The sequence below is a fragment of the Gigantopelta aegis genome, unplaced genomic scaffold, assembly GCF_016097555.1.
Source record: "Gigantopelta aegis isolate Gae_Host unplaced genomic scaffold, Gae_host_genome ctg3003_pilon_pilon, whole genome shotgun sequence".
Classification (NCBI taxonomy): Eukaryota; Metazoa; Mollusca; class Gastropoda; order Neomphalida; family Peltospiridae; genus Gigantopelta; species Gigantopelta aegis.
In genome coordinates this window covers 1-17,781 of record NW_024533139.1, presented here as the reverse complement: position 1 = coordinate 17,781, position 17,781 = coordinate 1, and the positions used below count along the sequence as shown (strand labels likewise).

At 36.6% G+C, this 17,781-nt stretch overlaps 1 pseudogene; it reads left to right on the top strand.

Moving 5' to 3' along the window:
• The first annotated feature begins 15,708 nt into the window (after positions 1-15,708).
• On the top strand, positions 15,709-16,943 carry LOC121391835 (annotated as a pseudogene).
• Positions 16,944-17,781: the final 838 nt, after the last annotated feature.

The window sequence follows — 17,781 nt, the reverse complement described above, 5'->3', positions numbered from 1 at the left end:
CCTTCTGTCCGTCCAGCTTTAAATAATGTTCCAATAATGCCCAGCAATCTTTTGTCTGTTCTCTTTCTTTGTGTAGATTTTTTCAGGAAGGACAACCACTACATTGTTAACGTGCAAGTTCCCTGTGCCCTGAGGTGTAGGAGTAAAGAAGTCAGCTTCCATTTGAGTGTTGTCAATAGGACTCTTTGCTTTTCTCAAACCGAACCCTTCTTACCACGATCACAGGGAGGAAGGAGGAAAAAGACAAAAAGAGAAAGTGAGTGAAGTTTTGGCTTTTTACTTCTTCAAGCCATCCTGGCTTAAAGTAGCTTATATAACCACATAAAAGTTTTTTTGTCTTGGTACCAACAGTAAACACTGTTAGCTTGATGCTGCCACCTTCGATCATCATGTAAAACACAGATACTACGCAAACCGTCTTTTTTACCTATGTCGTCTTTTTTGCCCGTCTTGACAGTCTGATTAATCTTTCAGTTTGTTTTTTTTCATCATCCTCGTTTGAAATTACTCCTTGAAAAGCAGACAGCAACGTTTGTGTATCAGCTAACTGAGTAGACAAACTATCGTTTGTCGGGTGAGGCTGTCTTTCTAGGAGAGGCATTCTATCTTCTTTTTGTGTAAACTAGTTATTTTTCCTCTAATTCTTGTATTGATACCAGACAGTCACTCAAGAAGCAAGGAAATTCTTTTGTACGTATACAGGTATGATTTCTGTAGTAAAAGTAATATTGAAATACCTAGGTCCACGAGTTCTTTAGCAGAAATGGATGTAAGGAGAAAGCTAGTTGCAAAGGGTAAGAGAAAGCTAGCGAAGACAGGAAAAGTAGAGGAGAGATTCAGAGTATCACTGACAAAGGCATTATTATGAAGCGCATCAAACGCTGCGGGTTTTTATGAGAGATACGTTTCCCTGGGTAGGAACGATGAAGCATGGATATTACTTTCAGAAGGGGGACTGTACAACTGCTTAGCCATGATCAGGTACAATGGACAATTCTCGTGGGGAAAAGTGATGGTAGGGGGTATTGTTTGTTTAGTGCCTTAGAGATTGACACCAGAAAATAAATCCCCTAATCTGATTGTATGAAATGAGACAGGAAATCTAAAATCCCCACTTTTATAATATTACCGTCATCAAGTTTCAATATTTCAAATTTTTAGTGGGAGAGTGGTACAGAGCTAGCCCTTCTACTAGTGGAATATCTCAAGGAAAAAGAGACACAAAGTTAAAAGTGAAATAATTGGTAAGATGCTTTGTTTAGCCACTCCTTTAATAACTGCCCTTAGACAAACTTGAAGAGCTATTTTGTTCTTATAAATACTTCAAGGAGGAAGACTATAGCCCTCATCCATGGATAGCTGGCATGCAAATATGTCCAGTGGAGCTTTGAACAAAGAAGAACAAACAAAACTACAAGTTATGCAAAACTAACAGAGACATGTTTATGAGAGCAGCACTCAAGTGAGTTCTTATTAGTTGTCAATGCAACTATATGATTTATTATTGTATTTGTATGTAATGTTATTGTTTTATAGGTGGGACAAGTTTAGTGACAAGGACATGAGGACATGGTCATGCACGTTTTCATAAACTACTGGCGTTTGCTTATTTTGAAGGTAAAAGATGACCAATTTGTGTCCTTCTATGATATCCACTAACAACGCATAGAGGGTAATTTGAGAAAATCACGTAAACATTTCACATATGCCAATAGGCCAGAGGAATTGGAAAGGTGTTAGTTGAGTTATCACAGCTAGGTCATCCTGAAGAAACTCAAATGTTCATTGCTCAAGCTGTTTTACAGTGAGTAGATCTTTGATAATCAAATTAACTGCGTTTGCTAATTTTTAGACTGTTGGTCATTGAGAACAGAGATGTGCTTATGCCACTTACATACAATATTGTAGTCTCATCCTTCACTTCGACCAGCTATGCCACCTCCTTTTTATAGAAGACCTTTATTGAACTTCACTTGGTTTCTACTTCTCTCCATTGACATGTAAGGATATTACTTTTGTCATGTTATTATCAGCAATCTTTAATTATAATACCAGTGGCAATTGTGATGTCTTTCAATGTCTGTGTACATATTATGCACCAGTATTGAGGTTGGACCCATTTATTATACAGTAAGCAAACTGTGATATGCGCGGTTAGCTTATGCTCCTCTCTCTCTCTCTCTTCTCTCTCTCTCTCTCTCCCTCTCTCTCTCTCTCCCTCCCTCCCTCCCCCTCTCTCCCTCTCTTCCTCCCTCTCTCTCTCTCTCTCTTCTCTTCTCTCTCTCTCTCATTAGTATATAATGAAGATAGGTGAGTTACATTTCAACATGAAACAGAGTAAGAGTGCTGATAAGCCTGGTGGACTAATGGGACTGTTAACAGGTGAAGGTTTTGATAGTATGGTCGTCACTGGCAAACATGTTCCTGAAGAGGGAATGTCGATGCCAATTCCCAGCTACAGACATCGATAATATGCTTTGAAATTGCTGAAGGATTAGATTGATCAAACAAATTAATTCTGTGCATAACAACAAAGCCAGGTTCCAGAATTAAAATGTATAGACCTGGCTATTATTTGCTTTTGTCATGTCATTCTTAACGTTATTTTCATAATCATTGTATTCATTTCCAAAATGAATTTTTATAAACAAATTTACAATGTGAATATAGTATAATATCATAAATTAGAATTTATTAAGCAGAATGACAAAAAAATTTCATGTTATACGAGTCATTTCTGAAAGTACTTATAAAGGATTATATTCTTTTGAAGATTTTTTGTTATTGACTTTTTTCTTTGCTCTCTCGTGTTCATGTGATGCTTGTGTTTCTTGTGATGCTTTAGCAGCCACTTGCCATTAAAGTATGGAAGTAGCGTCTTTTAATCACTCTGAATTTTGTACCTTTTCTCCTTATGTTTTCTTCTTCTTTCTTATTTTTGTCATAGCTTCATCATCAAAGTCTGATGAAGCGAACCTAGTAAAGACATCTGCTTGGAGTGGATAATATCATCTTGTTGAACTGGAGTCACAGTTTCTGGTTTTATCTACTTTGAGTAAATCATACGCAGTCAGGTGTTCACTTGTTCCTTATGCTGTTATTTTTGTCTCCTAATGATTTCACTTCATCTAACGTACCCCAACAAAGCCAATTAACTTGAGGCTTTCAGTTGGCTCTCTACTCTAGAGCAGACAGTCCTCCAATTGTCTAGTTTTGCAGTGACTATGACTCCTCTTCTTTTTCTTAGGTTTGTGCTTTTCTGAATCTCTCTATGTCGCCATCTCTTCTCTTTCTTTTATTCTCTCTTCTTTTTATGTGAATGTGTCTGTGGCTTCTTGGTCATATTTGTGCGGGAAATGTCCCCTGGGACTACGGGAAACGTTGAACGTAGGGCGAGATGGAGATCTTGAAGACCGAGATGGTGAAGAGCGGGGGTACTGGTTGAAGAGAAAGAAAACAGGTCCCGTGAACGAGAACGACTTTTGTCCTACTAGTTCTGATAAGTCATCACAAAATAATCACATTTACTAATCTTATACAACTCACAAATTCTGTAATAGTTTTGGTTTTGATAGGAATTCTTCCATAGAAGAGGAGGTGTATGATTGACGACTAACTGTGTTATTAGCAACAGCAAGCAGTTTAGATAGTCTAGCCATTGAGGCAGAATTCAAGTGGTTGAAGTAGGAGTACTAACACATCACCATAATAACAAAAATTATATTATAATTTAACATAACACACATACCTCTGCAAAGATTTGGTGGTCTTGGTGCCAAAAAGGGGTGTGTACCTGCTATAGGAACAGTCAAAGGGGAGTGGCATGCCAGGAAGAACAACAGGAGGGGCTTGAAGCGGAGGAAAAAAGAGCAGGACCCAACCAGTGATAGGTAATGTGACTGTAGGATTACTGAAGATGGGTGTGGTAGCTGCGTGGGGTTGGGATAACAATGCGGAGCTGTGATTGTAGAGTTAGGAAGAAGAGGAGCTATGGATGCCTACAGTAAAAACAGGGCTACATTTTACATTGGATGCTAACCTTTAATAACTGCCAGCAGATGTAGTGATGATTGATGGAGGTGGAGGTGTGAAACTATTACCAGTTGAAGCCCCACAGTAACTGGTGAATACTATACAAGTAATATGGATAAAATAATCAAATTCTACTTCCATTTAGCCTCACATAACAGCAGGAGAGATGTGTGCTGTGTGGCGACTTGGTACTTCATTGACATTAGAGACTATCACTATGCAACCTTAGTGTCTACTGTTAATACGTTGTCACAGTCCTGCTTCCTAAAAGAAGTGGCTGTCACAGCTGAAAGTATCACTGAGAGACGAAGGTTGAGAAGAATGGATGTTTCATGACTGAGATGGGATGGTAAAGAAGCATGAAGTGTAGAGGTAGATGAGTGAAGAGTAGATGTCATAAGAGGTTCTGTCTTTTCACTATCTGTAGAAGAGACCATTATGGCTGGAGACCTCGGAGGCTACAGCATACTTTTCTTCTCTGTCTGACGACTTTGAAACTTTGTAGTGCAGCTCTACAATGTATAGAGGAAAATGTTACAACAAGTTGACACTGAATCTCAGTGCCTCAGGTTAAAGAACAAAATCAAAAACAGCTGCCGCTATAACAAAATTCAAGTTTATTCATCTGGTTACTGTCTAATTTAATATACTTACAGCTTTAGTGATTATTCGGCAACCAGAGACTCAGGTGAAACATCAAATTCTTGATGAAAATAGCAAGTGAAGTCATTTTCCAGTAAATATTCTCTGATACCTGTTTTTCTAATACAGAACAGGAGCTCAGTCTCTTGAATACATAGGACTCAGACGAGAACAAAATATACTCACATTCTCATCAAAAGCTCTCGGCACACACAAGGAATGATGACAGCATCATCGTACCAGTTCTTTACAAATGCTACAGGGTAGCTCAGGAGGGATGGTCTCCTTTTCTGGCTCCCACACACAGGAGCCATCACTTTCACGGTTGGATGAGTCAGCAGCAACCCTTGAAGCACACACGTAATGATATGAACACTATTATATTAATGCTCGTCAAGGTCTACACTGTGCGTTACAACAACATTTGGCCAAAGCGGTCCACCATAGCTCCAGGTACATGTACATTGGAAGGAGCAACAGAAACACTGAGAGGCATAGGAGATACCAGATGGACGTTTTCAAACGAAGATTTGTCATATGTTGGATCCTGAAAGAAACAAATCAAACCGGAGGGAAAAGAACAAGGAATGTGAACGTACCCTATTGGATGCGGACAAAATTTGATCAATGACCTTTTGGTCCTACATCTATGACAAATGTAGTTTGATGGTGGAGTGATTTAACATTCATTGAAACAAAAGCTCCTCGTGGTTTGAATTTGGCTCATAACTGAGAAAAATGTCGAGAGCAATGTGGAAGAAAAGGAAATAGCGTACTTTGCAGCCGATTAAATCCTTCGCCAGCTTTGGCTCATCCATGGCACGAACTTTGTCTTCATCAGAATGCATTTGCACCAGACAAGATCACCAGTACAGCAAAGAAAAAACGCTGTTCCACCCCGAACTCATTTTACTAAAATACTTTCGATGTAACTAGAAAACAATTACCTTTTTCAGTGCTCAGGCTGACACCTAATGGAGTTTACTACAATAGCCAAGGTGTCGATGAAAAAAGATGGAGGATAACATTGAAGACAAAAACTTAGTCTACATCTTACAGTTAGTTTTAAAAGTGCATACAATGACCAGCGCTCCGCAAAACCCATTGCTTATCCTTAAAAATGGATATACAAATCCTAATTATACAAACAGCATACAATACACAACTTAGAGAAACATGTCCTCTGTTAAGTTGAATGCCCTTTAGATTTATTCTTCCTTAAATACTACCGTCACAAACTCTCCAGTTTATCCGTGTACATTATAGTAAATCCAGAATAATCAATTAAATTATAACAATACATGTTTATTTTTTGGCCATGATACAACATAAATGTAATTGATAATATACAATAGTACTACCTGAGAAGGTGTGGGATCTTTAAGCCTAACACAGAGAGAAAAAAACAAACATAAACACATAAGAAACAAGAATAAAAATACGATCTGAACTGTGTATCTTTGGAAGCTTTTGTTGTGCAAGTTGCGGTTTTCTCATAATAATAAATGAAGTTTTACTAGGAAATCAATGTGAGCACATCAGAATAAACTGCAAGAAAAGAAAATCATGAGAAAATTCGTGAATGTCATTAAGGAAAGTAAATTGACATTTGAACTTGCCAACAACCACAGATAAATTCCTTGTGGTAGAAAATACATTGCAAAAATGAATATATTGTTATAGTTCAGCTTAATGTGTGCTATCTCAACCCTATGTTCACACAAAAAATGAATGTCACAAACCTTTTCTTGGTGAGCCTCCATGATTTCCAAGCCAAGGTAAAAATTTGATCATTGAATTCATTTCTTCAGTGACATGATTTCTCTCGTAAGATCAGCCACAGAGATTTGTAGGACCAAAAGGTCACTTTGTCCAAATTCTAATGCACTTGTAAACTTATGTACACCCTGTATGCAAGACATACTAAAATGCTTATATGAAAAGTGAAGTAGATTTAAAATTCAAAAGATTCTTGGCATGATATATATGAATTCCCACATTAACATCAGCTAACACACGTTTTCAATTCAAAAGTTGTTCTTCCTGAATCGAAAAGGTTTCTCATACTTCAAAAAAGTTCGGAATGTCTGCTAGCAGCGATTGATACCTCTTTTTTGCCACGGTAAGACTATCCAGTGCAAAGGGGAGCAACTTGATGAAAACTACTTGATTATACGTCTTTCTTAGCCCTGACAAAGACTTCAACAAAACGGACCTCTTCATAAGCTTCTAACTATTATACCTAGGCAGTTAAAATTAAGATGAAAGTTATTTAGCTATAAATCAAGAGTATACTTACCTAATGCATAACTACAATAAAAACTAAAAAGAGATACTTGTGCATCAGCTTCTTGTTTAAAAGATTGGTGTGTAGTGGATGCGCGTGCTTAATACTCATACGTGACTCTAAATTAATTAACGTGATGTACATTGAAAGTCACTGCCTCCCACGCTGAGAAACACGAGTATGTAGTTACTTTGAGGGTTTAAAATAAAAATTGAAAGATGGGGATTCTTGGGGGAAACAAGGGAAAGATACAAGAAAATGAGAAAGCAGATAGCTAGGAATCAGAAAAACAAAGGTTATCTTAAATATAAAGATAAAATGAGTGCTTAACAAGCTCTGGATTTCTCAGCATTCAATGTAGAAAAGAATACTGAGTAGCTAGTGTCAGACACTCTAGAACGACCATTAATACTTGTTGAGCGACTGAGAAGTGTTTCATCAGTTTGATTTTTGATTTATGATGTAGATTTAATATATAAGATATATTATGTATATTATATAATATAATAAGTAACCGTGTAGCAGTCCTTTTCAGGCCGAGTTCAAAGCTTAAAATACAAACCCTATGCTTGATTGTGCACTATGAGAGTGAACCACCTTTTAGAATCCTGTATACCAGAAATAGATAGCTACCACTTATGCTCATACCTGTAATTGTATGCTTAACCATTTATAGAATAGGCGTCATAATATGTATCAAGAAGTAGAATACAACATGGTAAATTATGCATGGGATTACAATGACAATAAAAGTAGATAATGATTTCACTTGTGGGAGAGTTAACCCTAGTACTTAACGGAATAAGAATTAGAAAGCGAATTTACGGATGCAGAAATCCTGACTATGCGTTGTTCTCAGAACCTTCCACTTCCCTCTCAAGATTGCTTACCAATCTTTGCCAGGAATCTGTAATCTGGATTTCGGAGTATTCCAGATACCTATAACAATATAGGTAGTCAGGTTACGTACATGGGTGGCTCATTCCAAAGTTCTCCAATCTATAGGAGGTTTGTTTGCGCAATATTAATATTGAAAAAAATAAATTGTATTATGACTGTGTGACTATGAATCAGGAAAAGACTGTGATTGAATTTTTATAAGTTCCTAATGAGAATGAGATATTAATATTATTAGAAACTCGCGCCCCTAAACCTCTCCAAATCCTAAAGTGTAGCTGGAATAAACATTAATAATTAATAATTATTATGATTCAGTAAAATCTCATGTATTATTACATGTCACACCACCCCAAAATTATTACTTTATTTCAAGACCACTCTTTACAGAAGTTTTTGATTTACTGGACTTTTAGGTTGTGATATGAAATTTAAACTGCAGACTAGGTTATGGTTACTTTTGTCGAAGAAAGAACAGATCACAGATCTGAGTTCTGTCTTCATATCAATTCATGGCTTCCTACCTCTGAATTTTTACTCAGTATCTTGGCTAGAAACAACAACTTACATATCAGCAGTAAAATACTCAAGCTGCATAATAATCAATATATAGTTTTGATACACAATTGCATATGGAAACAATTCCTTCGATAATACTATTCCTTCCTTTAGTCTTATTGGTCTGCGTTTTTGCTATTTTAATGAATTGTCAGATTTATGTGCCTGACAAATACTATTTAGTGGTAATCCACTACATTTTACCCCTCTCAATATTTATCCACTTGTTATTCATAATATTTAAAAGTGAAAAGACAATAATTATGTCTATAAAATAATTATATAGAAGTTTAGTTTGTAGCTATATTATTGTACACGTTTTATTGCATTAAGTTTTTGTTGTTATTTTGCAGCAACTGAGTAATCATCTGGTTTTCTTTTGAAAGGGCAAACTTGCCAAATATAGACTCACAGTTTATTTTGCAAGAATCTTCCAAGTTGCTGGTGGAGCAAAGTAAAAATGTAGAGTACTGTAAGTGTCAATTAAATTGATAGTTTCCTCTCTTTCGTTTGTGTCAAGGCCGCGTGGCCTAACCGGATAAGGCGTCCTGACTTCGGATCAGAAGATTGTGGGTTCGCAATCCCATCGTGGTCGACCTCTTGACTTATCGTTTTGACTATTTTATCAATTTTTTTTCGAGTAGAGTAGCCTCGACCTTGACTAATCCATTTGACAATTTTAATATTATTTTTTTTTCTAAAAGAGCTTGTTATGTACTAACACATATTGCGACCTATAACGTGGTGTTTACTGCTAGCGTGAAGTGGATATTGGGCATGTTAAAAGTCTTAATTGTGTTGTTCAGAAGCGATAGTAGAGTTTTGTCAAAAGCAATCTTATGATTTTTTTTCAAAAAACTTATAATTTTTCTCTTTTTACAAAACTCCTTGTCTAACATGCTAGTATTCATATACTATTATATTACTTTTATATCAATAAAAGACATTATACATGTTCAATATCTTTTTGATAGGGTGAGGATTTGATGGTTTATGAAATCAGGGAGATGCAACGAGTAGCATTAGTGCGTTTTCCATCAGTTGGAAAGGTACAGCACATTAAATTTAATTAGTTAACAACTATTCCCTCTCATGTTATGTAGTCAACATTACTAAATGCTACTTACATTCTACACACAGCGCAGAGTGCATCCTATGAATTACCACATTAACCTACGATTCCAGCGAGTCATTGAGGTCTTGTATAAATAATATGTCCGTCTAGTATTGATAACAACTATTGGAATGCCTTCTATATCAATAGATGAAATATTTGGCCTTGCTAGTATCACTAGTTCAACACCTGCCCTTTTAGGGAGAGATTCAAAATTATAACTGATATACTCCTTTTTTCCTTTTTATAGATATAATGGATGCTAATATTCACTGCCTTGATCTCCTGGGATATTGAAAGGTGCTTCACAAGCAAAGGCGTGGGAGACGGGAGACAAGTCATATTCTGTAGCTGAACTGCAGATTTAGTTTAAGATGTTGTAAGATGCTTCTAAAGGAGAAATACAAAAGTAATCCAGTACAGTAGCATAGAACCAATTGTCTTCCATTTTATACCAGTACCTAAAATAAAGACAGCCAATACTGCCATTGATGAACATGAGTTATATAATTATACTAATATATAAAATGTAGTTCATATATCCATATAGAGAACTATATGGAAAAGAATTGGTATAGTGTTGGTATTAGACTAAACAAAAGACCGCCCAGACATGTACTTCAATAGTAAAGTTCTATAGATGTACATTGTCTTCTAACATTATTGTAATAGGTCCTATTATAAATGACAATGACTATAGCGTACTTATAATCTTCTTTTTAAGACAAGAGAAGGGAGGTGTGATTGGCTCTATTAACTCTATGCTGACTTTCAACTAAAATAAATGAAAAAATGGTGCACGTTATTTTTACACGAATACAGTATCCATCCACACTGTGTGCTTTCTGCTATCTGCTAATGATGGTTTCTTAGGACATCTGTCTTGTATTAATTATTTTGTTGTGATGGGGATATTGTTGTTGCTTTGTTGAGATCAAATGATTGACTACCTTGTCAATAAGACAGCTGTTTCTTACCAGTATATGTAGTTAGTCTGGTAGGTGAGTTGACAATATCATAGTTTACTAGTAGTTTCTTTGGAAAACTGATAAATGTCATTAATTTTATGAATATTAATTCTCATTTATAGCAACACTGCCTGTTACTATTTTTAGTTTTAGGCATGTCCAAGTTAGGATAGTTGATTGTGGATAGTAGATGGATACATTATGGATAAATGAATGTAAATAAAATATAAAGAAGATAATAGTTTTTTATGAAAAAAAAAAAAATTGATGTAAACAACAAATCATCATGTTTAGGGAATTAGGGATTACTTTGGTTACTAGTTATTTGTCATGTAAATGAAATCTTGATATGAGCACTCTTCAAGATACCTAAAACTTGTAATGAATAAATTAGTTAATGTTGATGGTATTGTTTGTATTATATACACCAATTGCCTGTTTGTTTCCCTAACTTTTTATCCTTACAGAATTTTCAATGCTGAAAGTCATCTTTACGAGAAGATTGCACAGCAGGTGAGCTAGATGTGCTGCTAAATAATGGTACATGGGTTATGTGCCAACTTTAATTACACAAATTGATTAATTGTAATAGAGTTCGTGTCAACTTTGAGGAGGGATATCAGTCTCTCTTTTGTTAGTGCTTGCCAAACCACCTACATATTGGGTACAGGAGCTTGATGGCTTAAATATCAGCACAGCAAAAAATTGACCCTTGAACCATTGGGAGTAAAAAATAATATTATATTGGAAAGCATCATAAATCGTGAATAATAGTGAATTGTGTGAGTCTTAGTCACTATTAATGGAATAGTATTACTCTAATGAGAATTATTTATTTATTATTGAGAGATTCTTAAGTTAGTTAGGCTTTTGACCTAAGTTGTATTTTAAACACTATTGTTACATTGATAGTTATAGATTCTCGGCTTTTTGAATTAGCATGAGATCATTGATGGTTATTTTTGGGTAATAGAGTTTATCTAAAATGTGTTATATGGGAGTTCATTGTGAGGGGCGGGCACAGATGACCATATAGGTCAAATTTACTTTTTGACAGGTCTGTTATGTAAACAGATTTTGATATTTAATTGTAAGTTTGGATATGCTCTACTAATGCAGTACTGCAATGTTATTGTTTTTGTTTAGTATTTTACTTTAAGAGTAAGAACAGCTTATAGTAATGTCACTCCATCTGTCTTGACTATGTTTATCTTCTATGACTTGCTCTCCATTCATTCATCCTTATTAATCCCATTTTTTATTCTATTCTTACTACAACATTGTAACTATGCAATTTTATCCATCCATATCATTCATCCATCCATCCATTTTATTGTTACATTCATCATATGATCTATTCTATCCATCCATCATCAAGTGCTACAACAAGAGTAGATACAATTTCTATTGAAGAAATGGACAGACTTTTAGACAAGATAATTCAGATAGTCATCAGTTGTGGTCTTAAAAACTTACTTGGATTATCTTCTCGACCAAATATGGGAATATATCTACAGCTGTTACGAGTTGTATACTAAAAAAAAAGAGGAGGCTAGAGTATATGAGCCAAAACACATAATTTTAAAGTTGGCCTGGTCTGTGAATGAAAAAAATGTTACTTTTGTCTAATGAAATTAATAATAGCAAAAATGTTGAGAGAAGCTTTTCCTTTTTCCTAAATCTGTTAACCTGAACACATTTACTCACTCAGACCAAATATGGGGAATATCTACAGCAGTGTTACGAGTTTATACTAAGAAAAGAGGAGGAGGAGAGTATATGAGCAAAAAACGACCATTATTTTTAAAGTTGGCTGTGAATGAAAAAAAAGTTTACTTTATGTCTAATGAATTAATAATAGCACTCTGTTGAGGAAGCTTTTCCTTTTCCTGAATCTGTTACCTGAACACATTTACTCACCTCAGATTCACTGCCTACTTTCTTATTGTTTTTAAAAGGAGTTAGCGAAGCAGATTCTATAATATTACTAGTACTAAATAATTTTTTAACATACATATTACTATCCTAGAGCCACCTGATTTGGCTAAGTGGACATGCCTAATATTACTAAGAACAGATGTACTGTTGAACATGTGGGTAAGAAGAATCCTTTGTCTTTCTATCAATTTGTGATCTGATTAGCTATTCTTTCGGGTCAGCACATACATTATAGTATTACTCATTAGTAAAGCAGTTGTATGCTAAAATATGTGATAATGTATAGTGAAGTAACTGCTCTACGACACCTTGTGTCTGGTTAATTTGGTAACATTATTTCCTACTTTATACTTACTTTTTCCTTTTGTTTTTTTTATTAGTGCCATGCTATTCACAGAAGCATTGTTGACACATTAAGTATGCACTAGTATGGGTAAGTATTAATGTTAGTCCAAAGTTGACTTTAATGCCTTTCAAGTGAAGTTGAAACTATTAGTGTAATGATTATTTTTAACTTATAATCACCAGACTGGAATAGTGTGTTTTTGTTTCGGTACATTCCCTAGCTTTTGTTCCAAATGTAAAAATTCCTATATTATTATATATCTATAAAGGGGATTTGTCGGTAGTGCTGAACCTCCTCTGGGGGAGTAAAAGCAACCCAAAAATATGTTTATTATTCATGGCTGGCACCAGCTGGTTACCCTCAAAGAATCTATATCATACATTCCTGTCCACACAAATTATGTATATAATTTTGTACAGTTGGTGATTGTGTTGGGCTTTGAGGGTAAAATGAAGGTCAAGATATTTTATTTAAATGAGTGCTGGTACCTTGTTATGCAGGGTAACAGTACTAAATACAGTCCTAGCGGGTTGCCGTCCTCCAACATCAGATGCAAGATGAAGATTGTCATCAAATAGTTGAAAAAAAATAATATTTTATTGCGCCATATTTGTTGTTTGTTTTGAGGGAAGTGTTTCTTTGGAAAATGGGTTGTAATGAAATAGAGTATATAGCAAATACTACTACCAAATGACATTACACCAATTAACATACAAAATGAGTATGTAAGAGTGACAAAAATGCTGAAAATTTACAAGATAAATTAACTAAAGTAGGATTCTCTATCCTATTGTTATCAATAGGATGGGACTAAGCTATAATGTGCAAATGGTTAGTTAAATTGTTAGGACGTTGAGAAGCCTGTAAATGACCATCTAATATTTCCATAAAGTAGATTTTGCTACATTGTCACCTCGGTTTATCTTGAAGTCTCCATTTTGTTCTTATTAGTCGCAATATGACCATTGGGAGCAACAATGATTATTGACGATTGGGAGCAACAATACTACACTGTGTGAGCCACGAAAGTCAATGAAAAAAATCTGATCCAGCATTCCATTGTTAACACAATGGAGTCGCCCTCTACTTCCAATATTTACCGAGAGAGCCCTGAAATTGGTTAGCGTTCCTGCATACCCCCAAGTCGGAAAACATCGTATTGCGGGGAACGTTACACTCCAGGATTCAGATGCTCCCTTGCGTTCCAAAAAGCCCTACTCTGAACGAAGAGTTATGATTGGATGGTTAACAATCTCTAACACAAACTGCCATTCATTATCATCTTCATTTCCAGACCAGACAATATGGACCATTTTGCATGTTGTAACTTTAAGGCATTTTCCATTGTTGGCTTTGAACCTTACCAAGGGACCTTGCCATACAATATGGTAAATTGGTTATGTGCTGATGAAAAAAATCATCTGAATTGGTATCGCTACCAAATTGCTCTCTGAATTCCAGTATTTTGATTCCTACCACAAAGAGCCCATTTCACATTACCAGAGAGATCATTACGATCAACTGACATTAGCTGGAATATTCACTATCTGTTGCCTTTGTTCAGCCTTGGTTTGCTACGAACTTCAATTCCCAGTACGTGTAGGACACGTACTTCTTGATTATAGGCAATACAAACGTGGACTTGTGGATTGGTATCTTCGAACTTAAACAGATCTCCTCCTTGCCAATTGTTGCCTTTCAAGATTGGAGGGTAGCGTTGGCCACCCACACCAGCGTGGTACTTGGCCTTCCGCCATCTGTGAAACCAACTTGTAGATTCCTTGTAGATAAATAGTATAAATGACTATCGTGAGTAAGGTCCATTGATCAGTTGTCCTGTACATGACACATTACTTTCTTGTTATTGGCAAGCACGAAGGAATATTTTCCCTCACTGGAACTCCACAGATATGGTAGCATCAAAACCCATAGGCAATGTTCTTCATTTACATGAAATCTCATCCATTTTTGTAAATCAAAGATGAGGCATAGGCCCTGCGGTTGACGTTGTACAGATTTAACTGGGGCATTATGAGAGAGTTGAATAGATCAAATGTGGATTGCAGACACTTCTTTATCGAAGCCACTAAGATTAATCTCCAGTGCCTCCAAAGTTAGCGTCAGTAGCACTCCTAATGGCTACTTTGCCATCATCTTTGTGTTTCCAGTAGTAAATTTATTGTCCTTGTGGGACTCTTCGCTGTTTGCAGTTATCTCCCAATCCTTATCGCTTCAAAGGTAACGATTATAGCAGCCTCTTGAGGGCTTTTTATCGTCTCCAACGTCCTCCAAAGGCTCCAGGTCTGCCTTCTTTCTTAAACTGGTCCATTTGCATTCACTTTGAACTGGAACTGTTCATAGCAGTGAGATATTTGTTGGCACAATTGATAAGACCAATATAGTCCATTTGAAAGAATTACCAATGCTGAATGCAGCCATCCTTGAGCGATCAAAGTAACAATTCTGGATGAAGGTGGGAAAAAAATCGATTCACCTTCGGCGTGCTCTCTCCTTTGTGCCAAAAAAGGGGTAAGCTGTGTAGTCTGTAGCTCGCATCCCAGCCTTAGCTACCAAGACGTTGGCTTAAGCAACCATCACGCGGGCTAAATATGATTTGTTGGTTGACAACGCTGTAATGTGAAGCAAAATCGAGCCATTAGTCAATTTGACCAATCCAAGAATGAGAACTGGATGGGGTTAAACCATATTTGGTCAAAACTGGATCCTTTCCTCAGTAGGGCGGAGTAGCTGTGGTCGATTGTGAGCATTATACCTTAGGCCACCCTGCTGCGAACTCTGTTGGTCAGTTTTGTTGACTCTGAACGCTTGCGATTTCTTCTCTTTGTCTCTCTCCTTGGTTTTGGTTATGAAAATCTGTGAGCTATGGATGACGACGTCGTTGCAGCTCTGCTGTGTAGACAATGGATCCGGTATGTGCAAGGCTGGATTTCTGGGGGGGGGGCGAGACTCCCGAGCTGTTTTCCCTTCACAATCGTTGGTCGCCCTCGTCATCAGGGAGTGATGGTTGGTATGGGACAGAAGGGATTGCCTATGTAGGAGATGAGGCTCAGAGCAAGAGAGGATCCTCACACCTGAAATACCCCATCGAACATGGTATTGTTACTAACTGGGACGATATGGAAGAAGGTAATTCACCATTAATTTTATTACTGACTACTGTTTTGTTTGTTGTTTGTTTTACTGATTCGCTACAACCTGCAGTTACTGCAGTTTGTGCACATGCATTTGCGTACTTACTGTTTTTTCTTTCAAAACTAGATCCTGGGCATCATACTTTCTACAATGAACTCCGTGTTGCTCCTGAGGAACACCCGGTCTTACTGACTGCAAGCTCCTCTCTTAATCCTAAGGCCACAAACGCAGGAGAAGATGACCACAGATCATGTTCGAAACCTTCAAACACCCCAGCTATATATGCTAGCCATTCAGGCTGTGTACTGTCTCTGTAATGCTCTGGTGTACAACTCGGTATCAGTTTTTATTTGGATGATGGTGTCTCTCACACTGTTTCCCATCTACGAGGAGTTATGCTCTCCCCATGCCATCCTTCGTCTGGATTTGGCTGGACGTGATCTTACTGACTACCTCATGAAGATCCTATTACTGAACGTGGTTACTCTTTATACCACAAGCGAACGTGAAAAGCGTCCGTGACATCAAGGAGAAGCTCTGTTATGTTTGCTCTTGACTTTGAACAAGAAATGGACACTGCTTCCACCAGTTTTTCTAGCTTGGAAAGAGCTACGAGTTGCCTGATGGTCAAGTTATCACCATTGGTAATGAACGATTCCGTTGCCCTGAGGCTCTTTTCCAACCATCTTTCTTGGGTATGGAATCTGCTGGTATCCATGAAACCACTTACAACTCCAATCATGAAGTGTGATGTGGATATCCGTAAGGATCTATATGCAACACTGTTCTCTTGGTGGTAGCCAAATTTCCCTGGTATCGCTGAATAGGATGCAAAAAGGAGTCTCACTCTTGCTCCTCAGACAATGAGATCAAGATCATTGCTCCAACTGAGCGTAAATACATGTATCGGATCGTGGTTCTATCTTGGCTTCTCTATCCACCTTCCAACAAAGGTGGATCTCTAAACAGGAATACGAGAAATCAGGTCCTTCCATTGTTCACCGCAAAGTGCTTCTAAGATGGACCAGCAAAACTCTTAGTTTCATACATTTAACTACTTTAAACTTTTATTTTACCTTTAAGGATAAATGTGTAGAGTGTGATCTAATTTTCTTTCCTTTTGGCAGAGGATAGTGATATTGTATTATGCTATCGTTTCATGTTTTAGCAATTATGAATATCCGTTTTATTGCTAGGAATTTTACTAAAATGGTTTTTTGTGATTATTATAAATCTCCATATTAGTGTGTATCAAAAATTAATATTTGATATTGAAAGGGGTCGTTTGGACAAAACAACTGGAGGTTGGAGTAGAAAAGAATGACAGAAGATTACTGCAGTCTTTACAGTACAGCATTGCTGTGTATGCTTCTTGATACTTTCTGCATCTTCTTTCATACTCCATCATACTTCAACTGACTTATTCCTTTGTCCATACTGAGACAGGTAATCTCTCTACATCATTTACCACCAGAAGACCAAACAACAATTGATTATCTATGAGCTACAGGAAACCCCTCTATCATTCATTGCAAGAGTCACACATTCCATTTGATTTTCGTTTCGAAAAATGAAATGGCTGTCGCTGTAGAGGTGTTTCAAAAAGAGGGGATGTACGTGAGGCAAACACACAATTGAAGGATTACACCACTTTTAAATCACAGAATATTTTCTCAATCCTCTTCCATTTCAAGAAGGAGCTAATTCAAGTCCATTGTTGGAACAATCACAAATAATTCTCATGTTCTAATCGGATTCCTAGCATATCTTTCACAGGTACAAAAAAACAATTCATTTCAACAATTTTTGGGTCAATCATGTTCAATTGAAAAGATAAACTCATGCC